The 17,925-nt window shown below is 42.5% G+C and overlaps 1 pseudogene; it reads left to right on the top strand.

The window, feature by feature from the left end:
• Nucleotides 1-17,925, top strand: part of LOC123425186 — a 29,511-nt pseudogene that overhangs the window by 1,445 nt on the left and 10,141 nt on the right.

Raw genomic sequence — 17,925 nt, 5'->3', positions numbered from 1 at the left:
CACGAAGGGCGATGGACAAACCGGAAAAGGCAAACCACAAGGTTGTGGTAAGGCGGGCCAATCTAAAGAGCAGAAACCACGGAACTTGGACTTGTCCGAGGTCAAGTGCTATAACTGCAATAAGATAGGTCACTTTGCGAAGGATTGTCCAAAGCCTAACAAGCGAGAGATCAAGGCAAATTTGGCAAAGCAGGAAGACGAAGGTCCAGGTCTTCTGATGGCCGAAGTTTGTGATCTCGCTGAAACAGTGGTTGTGAAACCAAGCCGGAAGGTGCTACTTCATGAGGAAAAAGTGACACCAAAGTTATCCGGTGATCAGAACGTGTCGTGGTATCTCGACACGGGTGCCAGTAACCACATGACGGGGTGCAAGGAGAAATTCCTCGAGCTGGAATACGATGTTGAAGGCTCGGTCAAGTTCGGTGATGGTTCAGCTGTGGAGATTTGCGGGCAAGGATCTGTCCTCTTTGAGGGTCTTACAGGCGAACATCGCATACTCACCGGAGTGTACTACATCCCACGGCTGCGCAACAACATCATCTCTATTGGGAAGGTTGACGAGAATGGATGGAAGGTGAATATCGAGAGCGGAGTGATGACGATCTTCGACAACCTCCGAAACGTGCTAGCTCGTGTTAATCGCACACGGAATAGGCTATATATCCTAAACCTTGATCAATCTCAACCAGAGTGTTGGCTCGCCAAGAGTGATGATGATTTGTGGTTATGGCATGCTAGATTTGGACACGTTAACTTCTATGCCTTGAAGAAGATGTCAAAGATGGAGATGGTATCCGGGATGCCAGTTATCGACCATGTTCATCGAGTATGTGATGGGTGCTTGGTTGGAAAACAGCATCGCAGGCCATTCCCTGCTCAGTCTACCTATCGTGCAAGTGATGCACTCGAGCTGCTCCATGGTGATCTATGTGGCCCTATCACCACGGCAACTCACGCTGGAAAGAAGTATTTCTTCCTTGTGGTAGACGACTACTCGAGATATATGTGGGTCGTTCTCCTACGGTCTAAAGATGAGGTGTTTGAAGCATTCAAGAAGCTGAAGGCTGCAACAGAGATGGAACACAAGCTGAAGGTTCGCGCTCTACGGACAGATCGCGGCGGAGAGTTTACGTCGAATGAGTTCAACGACTACTGCGAGAAGATTGGCATAAAGAGGTTCCTCACGGCACCTTACACGCCGCAGCAAAATGGAGTCATTGAAAGGCGCAATCGAACCGTCGTTGACATGGCAAGGAGTTTACTCAAGAGCAAGAACCTGCCGGGGACTTTTTGGGGAGAAGCTGTCTCGACGGCGGTCTATCTTCTCAACCGGGCTCCAACGAAGGCGGTGATCGGCAAGACTCCGTATGAAGCAATTTACGGACGTAAGCCGAATGTGTCTCATCTACGGACATCCGGGTGTGTGGCACATGTGAAGACGGCGGAGCCGCACCTCTCAAAGCTTGCCGATCGTAGCACCAAGATGGTTTTTATCGGATACGAGAGAAGTTCCGGCAACAAGGCATACCGCTTCTATGATCCACAAACCAAGCGTCTACGGATTTCACGCGACGTCGTGTTTGAAGAAAACCAACCGTGGAATTGGAGCGCCGCAGCCGACGATGCTCCAAACAGTAACATATTTGCAGTTGAATTTCCAACTGACGATGATGCAGGAGAAGATGTCCAGGTGGTTGGCAAGACGCCCAACCAAGGTGACCACAATGGTAGTGATCATCGTGGTGCCGATACCGACGACGACGCGCATAGGTCGCAAGGAGATAGCGACAACGCCGCGCACGACACACGCGGAGATCTCGACGACAACATCGACAACGAGGCGCATAGTGACGACGACAATCAAGATGATGGTCACGGTCACGACGACTACGCCGACGACACGGATGTCGATGACACACCAGGGTCTCAGACGTCTTCCTCAAGTGCATCAACACCGACACAATTTGCGTCGCCTCCTTCGCAAGCCACAACGGACTCCTCAGGGCCTCGTCGCTACAAGACCCTCAAGAAAGTCTACAAGTACACAAAGCCAGTTACGCTCGAGTACTCCGGACTATGTCTGTTCGGAGTTGAGGAGCCGGCGAACTTCGTAGAGGCGAGCAAAAGTCCTAGCTGGACGCACGCCATGGATGAGGAGATGAAGGCAATTGAGAGCAATGGCACGTGGACTTTGGTAACCCGACCTCCAAACCAAAAGACGATAGGTTTGAAGTGGGTTTACAAGTTAAAGAAGGACACGGAGGGTGCCATTGTGAAGTACAAGGCAAGAGTCGTTGCAAAGGGCTACGTTCAACGTCAAGGAGTTGACTATGATGAGGTGTTTGCACCGGTTGCTCGAATCGAGACGGTGAAAGTGCTCCTAGCTTTGGCAGCACAAGAGGATTGGAAGGTTCATCATATGGATGTTAAATCCGCTTTTCTCAACGGCGATCTCACAGAAGAAGTGTACGTGGAACAACCCCTCGGCTACGAGAAGAAAGGCGAAGAAGGGAAAGTTTACAAGCTCAAGAAGGCACTTTACGGGTTGAAGCAAGCGCCAAGAGCTTGGAACTCAAAGTTAGACCGAAGTCTGGTCTCGCTCGGGTTCAAGAGATGTCCCCTCGAGCACGCAATCTATACAAAGAACTCCAAAGGCTCAAACCTGCTAGTTGGAGTTTATGTCGACGATCTGATTATCACCGGAGATAGCGTACAAGAAATTGAACGTTTCAAGGCGCAAATGAAGAACAAGTTTAGCATGAGTGATGTGGGATTACTCAGCTATTACTTGGGCATTGAAGTGAAGCAAAGCTCCAGAGAGATTTCCCTATGTCAATCGGCTTATGCGGTCAAGTTATTGGAAAAGTGTGGCATGTCAGATTGCTACGCGACACAAGTTCCAATGGACCAACGTCACAAGTTGAGCAAGCGTAGCTCAAATCCGCCGGTGGACACCACAATGTATCGAAGCGTTGTGGGTAGCCTAAGATACTTGGTGCATACCCGACCTGACTTGGCTTATTTAGTCGGGATCGTGAGTCGTTTCATGGAGAATCCGACAACCGAACACATGAGCGCGGTCAATCAAATTCTACGCTATGTGAAAGGCACCATTAATCTTGGTTGCACGTACAGAAAGAAAAAGGAAGGATTGATCCTTCGTGGATATTCAGATAGTGACATGGCAGGTGATGTTGATGACCGAAAGAGCACAACGGGCATGGTTTTCTACCCTGGCCCGAATTCGATTAGCTGGAATTCTCAGAAGCAAAAGGTGGTGGCACTGTCTTCATGCGAGGCAGAATACATAGCGGCAAGCACGGCGGCTTGTCAAGCAGTGTGGCTGAGAAGACTCCTAGCTATTCTTGCAAAGCGGGAGGTGCAGAAGGTGTCACTGAAGATCGATAACCAAGCTGCAATCTCGTTGTGCAAAAATCCGGTTCATCACGAAAGGAGCAAGCACATAGATACCCGGTTCCACCATATCCGGGAGTGCATTGAAGAAGGGTTGATAGAGGTTCAACATGTGAACACGAAAGACCAACTTGCCGATATTTTCACCAAGTCCCTTGGTCGACAGAAGTTCATCGAGATGAGGAGGAAAGTCGAAGTGCAAGAAGTGAAGTCAAGCAACAAGATTAAGGAGGTGAATGTAGAAGTTAATCATGTTGTTTCTGTAGGATTTGGAAAGAAAGCCAAACCGAGTCCTAGTAGTATTAGGATTCCTAGTCCTAGTCTATTTCCATAGTCCCTTGTGGACGTGTATAAAAGACATCCTAGGGGTGTTGATTGTAACACCAGAAAAACGAAAAGCAATACAAAGCAAAGGCTCGACACGGGCCTTTAGCCATCAAATCCATCGATCAGTTTTATTCGTGTCGCTAGTTACACAAGTTCCGTCAAGTAGCCGGCCGAAGCAAGAATCGCGTAGGCACGCCTGTACAGCTGCATACGCACGTTCAAAAGCCAACAGTTCTCTTGCCCCGCCGATGACTATGACCCGATGGACGCGCCGGCCGACAGCGGGGAGGGGGAGCCGGCCATCCTCTGGGCCTTGGGCTCCGGCAAGCTGCTCATACAGGGCTCGCTCAACTTCAAGCGGGAGCAGCAGCTCGACCACAGCTCCGGCTCCCTCCAGCTGGAGACCGAGATCTCCATCAGGGCCGGCGACATTGCCGCCGCCGCCGCCAAGGCCGAGGCGCCTCTGCCGCTTATGCCGAGGGCGCTTGCCAGGCTGAGGGACGCCGACGGGGAGAGCCCGCGGCACGAGGCGGCGGCGCTGAGGCTGCAGAAGGTGTACAAGAGCTTCCGCACGCGGCGGCAGCTCGCCGACTGCGCCGTGCTGGTGGAGCAGAGCTGGTGGAAGCTGCTGGACTTCGCGCTTCTCAACCGGAGCTCCGTCTCCTTCTTCGACATCGAGAAGCAGGAGACGGCCGTGTCCAAGTGGTCAAGGGCCAGATCCCGGGCTGCCAAGGTACAACACTGTTAGAAATAATTAATATATATTAATTATGTAATTAATCAATACTATGTCGGTTGTTCTTTTGGCAACCGCCCCTTTTGTAAACCGCCATGTACTGGGTATAAATATCCCCAGTTTTTATCAATGAGAGATTACTGTTCATTCCAATCATTCGCTTCCCCTCTCTCTCTCTCTCGTTTATTCTTAACACGTTATCAGCACTGCTCTCCAGCGAAAGCGATTCCGACGAAAAGAAGGCAGAATGTGAGAAATAGATAATGCCTGGCGACTCTGTTTCTTCGCCTTCTTCGCGACACGGGCCGTCGCCGCTGCTTCGTTGCTGGCTATCGCCGTCATGGTTTGGGCGGACTCCGCCGCTTCCGACGTGGAGGTTGGAATCGGCGCCGCCTGGATCCCCGTCGCCATCACCAGAACGACGGGGGGGCCTCGAATCAGCCCGCGCAAGCACCGGCATCGCTGCAGCCTGAAGTGCCTGCCTGGATTCTCGCCACTTCGGCCGCATCAAGGCCTCGCCACCTAGCTGCGCTCGCCCTCGCCCGTCCGCGCTGTGGCCGGCAACGCCAGGCCGTGACCGCCTCTGGCCACGCCCTCCCAGCTGCCTGTGTCACGCGCCCGCGCCACGCGAGGAGGACGCCGAGAACCGCCGCCTCGCCGAGGCCGAGGCCGCCGCCCGCAAGGCCGAGAACCGCCGCCTCGCCAAGGCCGAGGCCTCGCCCTTGCAACGCGCCCACCCGCACCATGGCCGGCAGCGTCGTGTTTTGGTCGTACTCGCGCGTGCCTCCCAGCGCCCGCACCGTAGCCGGCAAAGCCGTGCTGTAGTCGTGCTCCCACGCGCCTCCCAGCGCCCGCACCGTGCTACTCGGCGCCCTGCGTCCCGTAGCTGCAGAATCCGGCCTCGACTGGCCGCCGCTCGGCTGCAGCCATGGCTTCTCGCGGTTTTGAGATTCAGCAGTAGTTGGTGCCCAGGGCGCAGCAGCCAACGGTGCCCTCGTACGGGGAAAATCCCCACCAAGGGAATGGATGGGTGATTCCTATCCCCATACGGGAGAGGAGAAAGGAACAAGCAACCTTATCTCTTCATAGTTTGCACTTTAGTCCTTGCGGCTTTGCCTATTCTTGAATAGGCCAAAACTTGTGTTAGTTATGATTTTACGGTTAATTCTAGCAGAGATTTTATTACTGTTTAAACTGTTAAATTTGGTACATCTAATTATGTGCCATTTTCTGTTGAGTACTATAATATACTCAAGATCCTAAATTGATCTTATGTATCTCCATGTTCGCTACATGTCGAGATTAATACGTTTATTTGCAATTGGGATTTTTGTTTTCTTGGAAATAAAAATCAATTCATTTTAATTGAGCATTTGGCTTGATACAAGCATGAATTGATATGCAAAATTCCAAGTGTTGATTTTTAAATTGATGTTTTGGGATTATAAGGTAGTGTGTAGATCTACTGCACCATTTGCAGATTATTCACCATTACTGTGAGGTCTACATCTTGTCAATTTTACAAGATGATTACCTTCGAAGTGCTCTTCCAAATATTAATATTAGATGTGACTACCTCAAGAAATCCTAAGGTAATATTGGCATCTACTGCAAAATTTCGCAGACTATCCATTATTACTACAAGGTCTACATCATGTCATTCTGAGAGATGACTACCTTTAAAGTGATTTTCTTACAAACAACATAACATAAGGTAATAGAATTATGAACATCTACTGACAATAGTCAGACTATGTTTTCTATTACTGCGAGATCTACACCATATTGGTGATTATCTTCAAAGTGTTATCCTATATAAATTGAGGTCTACACTTATGGCTATAAGGCATCAGCCGTATTAGAATTTGCTCCTGTGAAGCATTTATTGTTGTTGTTCTTTAAAATATTTTACTCTCATAGTAAATATTGTTCTTGCACATTGTTCTTGAATATGTCATAGGAAACTAAGAAAATATTTGCATATACCTGTGATTACCTTCTACTACATTCGTAAAATGCATGTCAAGCCCACGTCACTATTTCTAATTACAGTGTCATCCATCCATCAAGATGGATGCCATAATTTATAGTGAGTGTCTCAAACACTATTGCAAGATCCACATCATATTGTGGTTGTTATTTTCATAGTGACAAAGCAATGTTAAAATTGCAATGTCTATGTTTTGGCCGTGACTCTAAAGTCACACTTTTTCTCATTAATGAAGCTCAAAACATTAACAACGATTTCATCGCATGTACTATATTGAAGGTTTACACCCCATGTTCACCAAGCATCACCTTGGCAGATTTTTCTCAACAACATCATTTCATCCATATATTTTATTTTACTCCAAGAAGTAAATTAAATAATGCATGATCATTTCATGTAACACATGGATATTCTATTGATGCACATATGCATTTTATATGTCACCAACTTCACTTGGTTCTCAAACTAAGTACACAATGGATGAATATAGATTCACCTTGAATATTCGTTCAAGAGAAACATGTTGCCATGAGCACATCGCGAATGGTCTCCAATTCGTTTTTCAAAGACATCAAGTCTTATCGCGGCTCACAATTCTGTCACCTTAATCAACTTCAAGTTGAGATCTCATGATTAAATATTTTCATCCGAAGATCCAGTTGAAAAGCCCTCAATACACTTTACATATTCTTATGATAGTCCTACCATTTTCATGATGAAGAAACATGGAATTTCATAAAATCATCAGATTCACCCAACGGGTACTATTCCATTATTTGAAATTATTGCTAGCATTGTGAATAATAATCAAGTCATTGGTCACAAAATAGAACCATTATGTATTCAAAGTAAAGTGGAGGCTAAAATGCAACCAAAGATGGAATTATTTCTTAAATAGGGAATATATCGTTTTCGAACGATCAACGACAACTCTTAAGTTTGTCAAATGTGTGGTTATTTAAACATCGTACCCATGATTACCAAACCGTCAAACATATGGTCAAACCAAACCATAAATTTATTAAGAAGGCAAATAAGTTCATTGGGATAGTTGGAAATTTGCAAACATACAACCAGGAAATATCCTCGTAAATGATTGTTTACAAATCTTCATTAGAAGGAGAACCAAAAATATAGTGTAATAAAAGAATGATCAATTCCTTTATGCCTATGATATGTTTGCATAATTAATTTTTCAGTAATATGGGTGACCTCATGGAATATCCTAATTATTCCCAAAATAACATTAGCTTATACTTGTGCTACTACATGTAGTGTAATGTCCAATATCCTATTTATTGGACATTATATTTGATAAATTTTGAATGTATGAATCCATTCATACTGAATATTGTTGCATACACAATGATTTTCTAAGTATTAATAAATTAAATATAAAGCTTAATAGCCATAGCCATCGTGGTTTGGGGATGATTAGAAAATTATTGACAATTCTATTGGTCATAACTTAACAAGTTGCAAAATTTCCCAAATCATGAGATTTTATGTGCACCACATGTGCCATAGGGGAAATTAATTTAAGGAATTCTCACCTTACAATTCTAAATGAGCCAACTCATTCTTCCTTGAACACATTCAGAAGATATGTAGATTACTCAACAATTGTGTGGTATTATATAGATACTTCATGGTACTCATGAAAACATTTATAAAATGATTTCCAGTGTGTCTCTTATCACACAAACCATGAATTATATAACTAAATTAATTGCTCAAATTCTCAAAGTAAGATCAAGCTAGTTATCCTAAACAAACGATAAATCCATTCGAATGGACAACTTCGTTGAACTCATTTCACAAGCAATGTCTGATTATACCTAATACTTTATGTACATAGACATAATGGTTTAGTTCAATATCTTATCAAAGATAGTGAAATTAATAATATGACCAAACTTATAGAATCGTAATTTACTAGACTCATGCTAGACAAATACGGCATTACACACCGTAAGTATGATCTAAATCATGCCAACTGCATAGCATACTACTTTCACCTTGTAGTAATTACGTGGAAATCAACAAAGTATTTCCTATCTGCGATAATTCGGTTACATACCGATAACACCACTCCAGCATACATCAATGGGCTCTCACAGAAATTTAGGGAACTATGTGAGGAATAACAATTTATCCGTCAATCAAAATTATTCACAGCCCGTATGCTGATTGCATCAGCAATAAGGACATTTCCAGCATTAGGGGGAGATTAGTACCACAAAGAATGCCGAAAAATAAATTAGACATGTTATTTACATTTACATTCAGTCCTTATATCCACGTACTCAAAGAATCTGAACAAAAAGTTCAGAATCACATATTTGCAACTTATTGCAAATCTGCCATATACATTTAATCATGACAAAGGTGTCACTCAAATTTATATTCCTGTAGTAAAGTGTCATAAAGAGTGGAGGTACCTGATAAACCACTCTTCTCCCCAAATGAGAGCAAGAGGGGGAGAAATCTGACCACATGAGATATAATATCGCATATGCTTCCGCGGAAATAGACGAAATCAAATCCTTAACTAGTAAATGTAATTCAACATCAAGTTGAAAGACACCTCACTGGATGCTCATCATCCAAAGCCCGACATAAATGTGCACAAATGTTTTGGTGTCGGGACATCGAAACACCTTGACTCCATTGTTGTAGGAAATCACAAGGAGTTAAAAGGAATAAATACATTTCCACAAATTTCATCGATTCCTCTAGAATCATATAACATAAGTCTACATTTGTTGACATATATTTCTTCCAAAGATTGCTAAAACCTTTTTGGGCCCTGAACCAAAATCCATGGTAGAGTGCCTCTTGTGCTCATATTGGTTCACATAAAAGGAAGCAAGTACTGAAGAATAGCACTCTCTTTGCAAACGAGTGGTATTTACAACAGTAATACCTACTCCTCATAAGTATCTTCCATATGGAATACTAAAAACTTCTCATTCATAGACAAAGTCAATGAGGTGGTGAAAAAGCGAGGCTTGTAGCAAAAGGGTTCACGCAGAGACCCAAACATCGATTACGATGTAACATACCTTCTTGGTATGAGTGGAACTATGTTTCGATAATAAATACAGTTGGCAGTACAAATAATATTATCCATGCAGTTAATGGATGCAGTGACTACATACTCATATGAGTCACTCATTTCGGAAATTAATAACAAAGTCCCTGAAGGGCTTATAATTCCGAATCCAAAATAAATTGCAACATATTTGTGTAAAATTTCAGAAGTCACTCTATGGATTGAAATAGTCGTAAATCATATGGTACTACCGACTAAATGAGTTCCTTCTTCAAAGGATTACTCAAAGGATGATCATTTTTTATGTGTTAATATAGGAATCCCAAAATTTGATTTCCTTACATCACCTCAGTGTATATCGATGATTTCATCATCAATGTCTCTACAAGACATAAACATACACAAAATCATCTAAAGACAGAAAATTTGGATTCAACCAAATTTAGCTTAAGCTTACAACTTGAGAATTCTCTCAAGAATACATATGAGTCTACATATATCCAAAACATATACGAGAAGTTCAGTGTGGATATATAATAACAACAAAAGACATGTATGGTCATAATACCTTTGATAAGGTACATACCTAGGGTTGATAATGAAGTGACATAAGGACCTGAAGTTCTATATCTCACTAATATCAAAGCACTCATATAATTGCAAACGATGTCAGGCCTGGCACGATATTTTCTATATTTTCTTAGAGTGCAAACCCCAACAAAAGGTACATGCTTGATATATGGAATATCATCTTATATCTTAAGATCACAATAAATATTGAACAATTCCATCAGGAAATACAAGATATGACCATGATATGATATGATGATATTGGCTCTTTATTTGATCCCGATGACGCCATATCAATGACTGAATTTGTTGAAATAGCCTTCGTATGGAAGTCATCTAAATGGACTTTAATGGTCATTCTGACTTATCGTTCTGACATAATTGCTTTATCTAAAAGCATTGCAAAATATGCATGGCTTGGCAGAATGATTAACCACACTCAAAATCATGTGGTTGAGATTCATCAGAATCACGTAACTTGATTTATAAAGCTACTTCCACTTGTGTTACTCAATACCTACAGGTTATATGAAGAGCAATATCATAAATCACATTGCTCGAAAACTACTTATCCTCACGGATTATAGAAAAGTGGGGAAATAATTTGCAAACAAAATCATGTGAAAATCCAACAGATTATACACAATCTTATGTTCATGTCAATGAAATTGGTATGAGACATTCTCCATATTTGCAAAGTTCAGGGGGAGTAATCTCCCAAACAATAACCTAGTAACAATCATCAGATTGCATATATTGTACTCTTTTTCCCTTGATGAGTTTTTCCCTAATGGTTTCTCATAAAAGGTTTTTAACGAGACAATATAAACATAAGTGTTTATATATGCCATATCATTTTCTCCTTGTATTTTTCCCACTGGATTTTAAAGGAGTTTTCAATGGCATGTTAGATGCACTCTTTTCCTTTATGAGTTTTCTCCCGTAGTTTCTCATAATGGTTTTTAATGAGGTAATACCTTCTCAAAGATCATATGTCATACTTTCTATTTACCCTATTGGGGTTTTTAAAGGAAGTACTCAAGACATATCAATTGTTCTCTAAACTCACCAATGAGTTTTCTCCTTCTTCAAAGGTTTTTCTCATATGAGTTATCAAGAGACAATAATCATTATATGTTGCATCATTTTCTCCTTATTATTTTTCCCACTGGGTTTAAAGGAGTTTTAGCAACATATCTACACTATTCTCCTCATATTTTTCCCACGGGGTTTTTGGTGGAGACTTTAAAGATTATACAAGGATTTCTCAAGATGGAATGATGAACATTCTCAAGGACAAAGTTATTTATAAAGAAGTCCTTATCAAGAAGATGGCTATTTACAAGATCAAGAATTGATTAGGGGGAGTGTTAGAAATAATTAATATGTATTAATTATGTAATTAATGTTGGAATTATGCCCTAGAGGCAATAATAAATATAGTTATTATTATAATTCCTGTATCAAGATAATCGTTTATTATCCATGCTAAAATTGTATTGAATGAAGACTCATTTACATGTGTGGATACATAGACAAAACACTGTCCCTAGCAAGCCTCTAGTTGGCTAGCCAGTTGATCAAAGATAGTCAGTGTCTTCTGATTATGAACAAGGTGTTGCTTCTTGATAACTGGATCACGTCATTAGGAGAATCACGTGATGGACAAGACCCAAACTAATAGACGTAGCATGTTGATCGTGTCATTTTGTTGCTACTGTTTTTCTGCATGTCAAGTATTTGTTCCTATGACCATGAGATCATATAACTCACTAACACCGGAGGAATACTTTGTGTGTATCAAACGTCGCAACGTAACTGGGTGACTATAAAGATGCTCTATAGGTATCTCCGAAGGTGTTCGTTGAGTTAGTATGGATCAAGACTGGGATTTGTCACTCCGTGTGACGGAGAGGTATCTCGGGGCCCACTCGGTAATACAACATCACACACAAGACTTGCAAGCAATGTGACTTAGTGTAAGTTGCGGGATCTTGTATTACGAAATGAGTAAAGAGACTTGCCGGTAAACGAGATTGAAATAGGTATGCGGATACTGACGATCGAATCTCGGGCAAGTAACATACCGAAGGACAAAGGGAATGACATACGGGATTATATGAATCCTTGGCACTGAGGTTCAAATGATAAGATCTTCGTGGAATATGTAGGATCCAATATGGGCATCCAGGTCCCGCTATTGGATATTGACCGAGGAGTCTCTCGGGTCATGTCTACATAGTTCTCGAACCCGCAGGGTCTGCACACTTAAGGTTCGACGTTGTTTTATGCGTATTTGAGTTATATGGTTGGTTACCGAATGTTGTTCAGAGTCCCGGATGAGATCACAGACATCACGAGGGTTTCCGGAATGGTCCGGAAACGAAGATTGATATATAGGATGACCTCATTTGATTACCGGAAGGTTTCTGCGGAGCTCGGGCGGAGCCCTGCTGAGACAAGATCATCACCAACCTCCGGAGCACCGTCACGCTGCCGGAGAACTCTTCTACCTCTCTGTCTCTCTTGCTGGATCAAGAAGGCCGAGATCATCGTCGAGCTGTACGTGTGCTGAACGCAGAGGTGCCGTCCGTTCGGTACTAGATCGTGGGACTGATCGCGGGATTGTTCGCGGGGCGGATCGAGGGACGTGAGGACGTTCCACTACATCAACCGCGATCTCTAATCGCTTCTGCTGTACGATCTACAAGGGTACGTAGATCGCTCATCCCCTCTCGTAGATGAACATCACCATGATAGGTCTTCGTGCGCGTAGGAAAATTTTTGTTTCCCATGCGACGTTCCCCAACAGTGGCATCATGAGCTAGGTTCATGCGTAGATGTCTTCTCGAGTAGAACACAAAAGGTTTTGTGGGCGGTGATGTGCGTTTTGCTGCCCTCCTTAGTCTTTTCTTGATTCCGCGGTATTGTTGGATTGAAGCGGCTTGGACCGACATTACTCGTACGCTTACGAGAGACTGGTTTCATCGTTACGAGTAACCCCCTTTGCTCAAAGATGACTGGCAAGTGACGGTTTCTCCAACTTTAGTTGAATCGGATTTGACCAAGGAGGTCCTTGGATGAGGTTAAATAGCAACTCATATATCTCCGTTGTGGTGTTTGCGTAAGTAAGATGCGATCCTACTAGATACCCCCGGTCACCACGTAAAACTTGCAACAACAAAATTAGAGGACGTCTAACTTGTTTTTGCAGGGTATGCTTGTGATGTGATATGGCCAACGATGTGATGTGATATATTGGATGTATGAGATGATCATGTTGTAATAGAAATATCGACTTGCACGTCGATGGTACGGCAACCGGCAGGAGCCATAGGGTTGTCTTTATAACTAACGTTTGTGCTTGCAGATGCGTTTACTATTTTGCTAGGACGTAGCTTTAGTAGTAATAGCATGAGTAGCATGACAACCCCGATGGCGACACGTTGATGGAGATCATGATGATGGAAATCATGGTGTGACGCCGGTGACAAGAAGATCGTGCCGGTGTTTTGGTGATGGAGATCAAGAAGCACGTGATGATGGCCATATCATGTCACTTATGAATTGCATGTGATGTTAATCCTTTTATGCACCTTATTTTGCTTAGAACGACGGTAGCATTATGAGGTGATCTCTCACTAAAATTTCAAGACGAAATTGTGTTCTCCCCGACTGTGCACCGTTGCTACAGTTCTTCGTTTCGAGACACCACGTGATGATCGGGTGTGATAGACTCAACGTTCACATACAACGGGTGCAAAACAGTTGCGCACGCGGAACACTCGGGTTAAGCTTGACGAGCCTAGCATGTGCAGACATGGCCTCGGAACACATGAGACCGAAAGGTCGAGCATGAATTGTATAGTTGATATGATTAGCATAGAGATACTTACCACTGAAACTATTCTCGACTCACGTGATGATCGGACTTGAGATAGTGGATTTGGATCATATACCACTCAAATGACTAGAGAGATGTACTTTTTGAGTGGGAGTTCTTAAGTAATATGATTAATTGAACTAATTGTCATGAACATAGTCTAATGGTATTTGCGAATTACGATGTAGCTTGCGCTATAGCTCTACTGTTTTTATATGTTCCTAGAGAAAATTTAGTTGAAAGTTGATAGTAGCAAACTTTGCAGACTGAGTCTGTAAAACCGAGGATTGTCCTCGTTGCTGCACAGAAGGCTTATGTCCTTAATGCACCACTCGGTGTGCTGCACCTCGAGCGTCGTCTGTGGATGCTGTGAACATCCGACATACACGTTTCTGATTACTACACAATAGTTCAGTGCAAGATACTTAATGGCTTAGAAGCAAGGCGCCGAAAACGTTGTAAAACGTCACGGAACATAAGTGATGTTCTAAAGAGATGAAATTGTGATTTCATGCTTGTGCCCTTGTTAAGAGGTACGAGACCTCCAACAAGATTCTTTGTCCACAAAGTAAAAGAGAAAAGCTCAATCGATGAGCGTGTGCTCAGATTGTTTGAGTACGACAATCACTTGAATCAAGTGGGAGTTAATCTTCCAGATGAGATGGTGATGGTTCTCCAAAAGACACTGCCACCAAGCTGTGAGAGCTTCGTGATGAACTATAACATATTGAGGATAGATACAATGATCCTTGAGCGATTCGTGATGTTTGACACTGCGAAAGTAGAAATCAAGAAGGAGCGTCAATAGTTGATGGTTTGTAAAACCACTAAGTTTCAAGAAAGGCAAGGGCTAGAAGGGATACTTCGTGAAACGGCAAAACAGTTGCTGCACTAATGAAGAGACCCAATATTAAACCCAAACCCGAGACTAAGTGCTTCCGTAATGAGGGGAACAATCACTGAGGCGGAGCAACTCAAGATACTTGGTAGATAAGATGGCTGGCAAAAGTCGAAAGAAGTGTATTTGATATACATGATGTTGATGTGTACTTTACTAGTACTCCTAGTAGCACGAGGGTATTGGATACCGGTTCAGTTGCTAAGTGATTAGTGACGCGAAATGAAAGCTACGGCATAAACGGAGACTAGCTAAAGGCGAGGTGACGATACGTGTTGGAAGTGTTTCCAAGATTGATATGATCAAACGTCGCACGCTCCCTCTATCATCGGGATTGGTGTTAAACCTAAATAATTGTTATTTCGTGCTTGCGTTAAACATGAACATGATTGGATCGTGTTTATTGTAATACGATTATTCATTTAAAGAGAATAATGGTTACTCTATTTTCTTGAATAATCACCTTCAATGGTTTATTGAATCTCGATCGTAGTGTTACACATGTTCATGATATTGGTGCCAAAAGATACGAGTTGATGATGATAGTACCACTTGTGGCACTGCCGCTTAAGTCATGTTAGTATAAATTGCATGAAGAGGCTCCATGCTGATGGATCTTTGTACTCACCTGATTTCGAATCACTAGTGACATGCAAATCATACCACATGAGCAAGGCCTTGTTTTCATTGAGATGAAATAAGATAGTAACTTGTTGAAAGTGATACATTTTGATGTATGCAGTCCAATGGGTGCTGAGGCACGTAGTGGATATCATTATGTTCTTACTTCACTGACGATTTGAGTAGATACAGGAGTATTTACTTAATGAATCACAAGTCTGAAATGTTGAAAAGTTCAATTCCGTTTCAGAGTGAAGTTCGTCGTAACAAGAGGATAAACTGTCTACGATATGATCATGGAAATGAATATCTGAGTTATGAGTTTTGGTACGCAGTTAAGACAATGTGGAAATTGTTTCGCAGTTCATGCCACCTGGAACATCATAGTGTGATGATGTGTCTGAACGTCATAGCCACGCACTATTTGGTATGGTGCATACTATGATGTCTCTTATCGAATTACCACTATCGTTTATGGGTTATGCATTAGAGACAACCGCACTCACTTTAAATAGGGCACCGCGTATTTCCGTTGAGATGACACAGTATAGACTGAGGTTTAGAGAAATCTAAACTGTCGTTTCTTGAAAGTTTGGGGCTTCGACACTTATGTGAAAAAGTTTCAGTCTGATAAGCTCGAACCCAAAGCGGATAAATGCATCTTCATAGGATATCCAAAACAGTTGGGTACATCTCCTATCTCAGATCCGAAAGCAAAGTGTTTGTTTCTAGAAACGGATCCTTTCTCGAGGAAAGGTTTCTCTCGAAAGAATTGAGTGGGAGGGTAGTAGAACTTGATGAGGTTATTGAACCATCACTTCAACCAGTGTGTAGCAGGGTGCAGGAAGTTGTTCCTGTGGCGCCTACACCAATTGAAGTGGAAGCAGATGATGGTGATCATCAAGCATCGGATCAAGTTACTACAAGCCTCGTAGGTTGACAAGGTCGCATACTACTACAGAGTGGTACGGTAACCCTGTCTTGGAGGTCATGTTGTTGAGCAACAGTGAACCTACGAGTTATGGAGAAAGCGATGGTGGGCCCAGATTCTGACAAATGGCTGGAAGCCATGAAATCCGAGAGAGGATCCATGTATAAAACAAAGTGTAGACTTTGAAAGAACTACTTGATGATCATAAGACTATTGAGTAAAGATGGATCTTTAAAAGAAGACAGACGATGATGGTGATGAGTCACTATTAAGAAAAGCTCGACTTGTCGCAAAGATGTTTTCGACAAGATCAAACAGTTGACTATGATGAGACTTTCTCACTCGTAGCGATGCTAAAGGTCTGTTGGAATTATGTTAGTTGTTGATGCATTATTTATGAAATATTGCACGTAGGATGTCAAAACATTGTTTTCTCGACGGTTTCCTTGAGCAAACATTGTATGTGATACAACCAGAAGGTTTTGACGATCCTAAAGATACTAGCAAGTATGCAAGCTCCAGTGATCCTTCAATGGACTGGTGCAAGCATCTCGGAGTTGGAATATACACTTTGATGAGATGATCAAAGATTTTGGGTTTGTACAAGGTTTATGAGAAACTTGTATTTCCAAAAGAAGTGAGTGGGAGCACTATAGAATTTCTGATAAGTATATGTGGTTGACATATTGTGGATCAGAAGTGATGTAGAATCTCTGTAAAGCATATAAGGTTGTTTGAAAGGAGTTTTCAAAGGAATACCTGGATTGCGCTACTTGAACGTTGAGCATCAAAGATCTATGGAGATAGATCAAAAGCGCTTAATGAAAGTTTCAATAAAATGCATGCCTTGACAAGTTTTTGAAGGAGTTCAAAATAGATCAGCAAAGAAAGAGTTCTGGGTTGCGTTGTGAGGTGTGAATTTGAGTAAGACTCAAAACCCGACCACGGCAGAATAAAGAGAATAGACGAAGGTCGTCTTCTATGCCTTAGCCATAGAATCTAAAGTATGCCATGCTGTGTACCGCACCTGATGTGTGCCTTGACTCAAAGTATGTTGAGAGGTACAGAGAGTGATCCATGATTGAATCACTAGCAGCGGTCAAAATTTATCCTTAGTAACTAATGGACTAAGGAATTTTTTCTCGATTATGGAGGTGGTTAAAGAGTTCGTCGTAAAGGGTTACGTCGATGCAAGCTTTGACACTAATCCGAATAACTATGAGTAGTGAAACGGATTCGTATAGTAGAGTAGATATTTGGAGTATTTCCGAATAGCACGTAGTAGCAGCATCTATAAGATGACATAAAGATTTGTAAAGAACGCACGGATCTGAAAGTTTCAGAACCGTTGACTAAAACCTCTCTCACGAGCAAGACGTGATCAGACCCCATAACTATATGGGTGTTGGATTCGTTGGAATCACATGGTGATGTGAACTAGATTATTGACTCTAGTGCAAGTGGGAGACTGTTGGAAATATGCCCTAGAGGCAATAATAA

The sequence above is a fragment of the Hordeum vulgare genome, chromosome 2H, assembly GCF_904849725.1.
Source record: "Hordeum vulgare subsp. vulgare chromosome 2H, MorexV3_pseudomolecules_assembly, whole genome shotgun sequence".
Taxonomy (NCBI): Eukaryota; Viridiplantae; Streptophyta; class Magnoliopsida; order Poales; family Poaceae; genus Hordeum; species Hordeum vulgare.
This window is presented reverse-complemented; position numbering and strand designations above follow the sequence as displayed.